This window comes from Ailuropoda melanoleuca, chromosome 3, assembly GCF_002007445.2.
Source record: "Ailuropoda melanoleuca isolate Jingjing chromosome 3, ASM200744v2, whole genome shotgun sequence".
NCBI classification, from domain to species: domain Eukaryota; kingdom Metazoa; phylum Chordata; class Mammalia; order Carnivora; family Ursidae; genus Ailuropoda; species Ailuropoda melanoleuca.
The window spans coordinates 56,389,649-56,393,191 of NC_048220.1; positions in this window are offsets into that span (position 1 = coordinate 56,389,649).

A 3,543-nucleotide genomic window follows, 5' to 3' on the forward strand; every position below is an offset into this window, starting at 1 on the left:
TTTACAAAGAGCAGCGACATTGCTTACAGACAATGAACAATGGTAGCATCTGATAACCCAGAAGGATATGCTATAGACTTGCATAGTTTTTTTCTGTATAGCCCCCAAAATAAAAGAACAAAGGGCCCTCTCAACCAATTTCAGTGGTAAAAAACAAGAAACTTGAGTAATACAAGATCACCGCCAGAGTGATCCTTTTAGAACTCTGAATTCACCTGACAAATTTAAAACAAAAGTTTTGGTTCCTAAATGTCCTTAAGATTCTTGAAAGAAAAAAATGTCCAAATAAGAATATTAGAAAGCAAAGACAGACTAAATGCTGAAATTCACTAAACTATTCCGACCTTTATTCAGACGATTCAAATTGGATTATTTCCTGAAATGTGTTATACCCTTCAAAATACAAACTAGACCCTCAAGGATAAGATCTTCAAAATATAAGCACAGCTCTCCAGTCCAATTGCTATACATTGTTAGCTACAGCATCTTGCTGCTGAGATTCTGTGTTAAAATTATCCTTTGCTGTCATTAAGACTTTTACAACTCTGGGGCGCCTGGGTGGCTCAGTTGGTTAAGCACCTGCCTTAGGCTCAGGTCATGATCCCGGGGTCCTGGGGTTGGGCTCCCTGCTAAGCCTGCTTCTCCCTCTCTCTGCTGCTCCCCCTGATTGTCTCCTTCTATCTGCCAAATAAATAAATAAAAGCTTTTTTTTTAAAGGCTTTTACAACTAATTTTCAGTAACCTTCAAAAATTTTCTAAAACTTTTCTTAGGAAACAGATAATTACATAATTTTGATTGTCATTAAAAAATGACGGTTTTCCATTGCTATTTCCATAGAAATACTTGAATCCATGAGTGTCATGCCACAGTCCCCAACTTTGTATACTTTAAGTACATATGCCTGCTACTAAAAATCAAATGCAACATATAGTAACTTAAGTTCAGCAATAAAAGTTTCTCTAAATTAGAATTATGAAATAAGACAAGCCCTAAGCTAAGGAATGTGATCAATATAGAATTATAGTCAAAGAACACAACTTGCATTTCCATACTGATCCCAAAATATATGTCTACTCCTAGGTATTTACCCAAGAGAAATGAAAATATATGTCCACAAAAATACTGAATGATTATTTATTGCAGCTTCATTTATAATGGCCAGAAGCTGAAAACAACCGGTCTATCGCAGATGAATGGATATACAAACTGTGGTATAATCATACAGTGGAATACTAATCAGCAATAAAAAGTAACTAATTACTGATAAATCCATCAATGAATCCCAGAAACAGCTGAGTTAAAAAAGTCAGACACATATGTACTGTATGTACTGTATGATATCATTTTCTAGAATTGGCAAAACTAGAGTGACTAATCTAGCACGTGAATGGGAGGGAGGGGGAGAGGGAGAGACTTTTCAGGCAGACTCCCTGCTCAGCACAGAGCTCGACCTGACCCGGGGCTTGATCCCAGGATCCTGAGATCATGACCTGAGCCAAAACCAAGAATCGAACACGTAACCAACTGAGCCACCCAGGTGCCCCTGCCATGTAATTTTAGGCTTGTGTCCCATTTTTGGACCATACTACCTAACGGATACTGTGAGTTAATATTAAACTTGTGATGGACAAACAGAAGCCTGTGAGGGTAAGTAAAGGAATGGTGAAGAAAGCTAGAAGGAAAATCAGGGGACTGTAGCTTTATGGAAGCTAAGGGAAGCAAGACTTTGTAGATGTGATCAACACGTCCAAATGAAACTGAGAAATCCAATGAAATAAGGAATGGGGGTTTGATCATTAGTCTCAGTTTTCATATCTATAAAATGTGTATCTTGTGTGGTTATCGTATGGCTGACTAAACTAAACTAAGCTTCTGGCTTCTGGTGGGTTCTCAATTAATTTTAGCTTCCTTCTCTTTTTGTGATTAACCCATTGTTTTATTCAACAAATGTTTATTACTAGTGACGAACTCTGCAAGAGGCTGGCTATGCAATGATGACAGACCCTGCCCTAAAGCACTCTGTAGTGTTGTAGGGTAAACACATAAACAGGCCAGTACTATTCCTTGCCAAGAGTGATACGATGAAAGGAAGTACATGGAAGTTACCTGATTTATTTCGCTTTGTTTCTTTGGTTTTGGCAGGTAAATTATGAAACTTAAAAACATCTCAAGTGCAAAAAAAAAACCCTTCTCTTTTTGGTTAACATGATACTGTTGATGCATGAAAGTGTTTCTAGATTATTGAATACAATGCCAAGCAATGCATTCTTCTGTTTGTATGTGAAAGTTCTATTTTTTGAGTAACTGCTTAAAGTTGAAGGAAACACCCATCCACTAAAGTTCTCACTCAGAACTCACTGCCCTGTATCAAAAAAAAAAAAGTCAGTGAATACTTTTAACTGGCAGCTATTAATTCATTTATATCCACAGTTTCTCAAATCTGTTAGTTAATTCATTTACTAGCAGTATTTTTTTTAAAAAAGATTTTATTTATTTATTTGTGACAGAAAGCGCTAGGCTGGGAGAAGGATCAGAGGGAGAGGGAAAAGCCGACTCCCCACTGAGCAGGGAGCCTCAGGACAAGGACAGTAATGCGGGGCTCAGTCCCAGGACCCTGAGATCATAACCTCAGCTGAAGGCAGACACTTAACCAACTGAGCACCAAGGCACCCCTAGCAATATCTCTTTTTAAACTGAGTTTTATTTTACATGCAGTAAAATCTATTCCTTTTATGAGTTTTGGCAGACAAAACAACGATGTAATCACTAACACAATGAAAGTATAGAACAGTTCCATTACCCCCCAAAATTTCCTCAAGCTCCTTTTCAGTCAACCCCTTTCCTTGGTCACCATTGATCAGTGTTCTGTCCCTTATAAAGAAATTTTTATTTTGAAATAATTATAGACTCGCAAGAAACTGCAAAAATAGTACAGAATCTGGTGTACCGATCACCTGGCTTTCTCCAATGGTGACATCTTACATAACTGCTTACAAGATCGTAACCATGCCTGTACATTTGAAGGCAGGTTTTCCTTTCACTTCTTTGCCTGTGTTTACTTTTTTCTTTTCACACAAATTTAATTCTGTTGTGTTAAAAGGAGCAGATGCTAGTTTTCCCTCAGATGTCTGCTGTTGCATTTTCAGTATTTCAGTTCCATCACCCCTGTTACTCCTACATCTTTCTGTGGTCTTTTCTTTATCCCACTGTCCCCCCTACCCTCATTTTATTCTGCGGCTAGATTTTTTTTTTTCCCCTGAGCTATGTGCCACAGATGGTACTTTTGTAATTCCCGAATTGCTAACTTCTACCTTGGTCCTTAGTTTTAATAGGAGGTAGTCGTGTTTGTGCTTAATTGTGCTTACAACAGTTTTACAGTGTATGTGTGTTATGTTAGCCCGCTTGGATCTCCAACCTCGGAGAAGGTTCTTGCTCTACCCTTTCTCCAATTAGTCACTCATTTATTTTCCAGATATTTGGCTATGTGTTGGAAGAAAGGGTGCAACGACCGTTAAAACCGCTGGCACCCCCCCCCCCCCCCC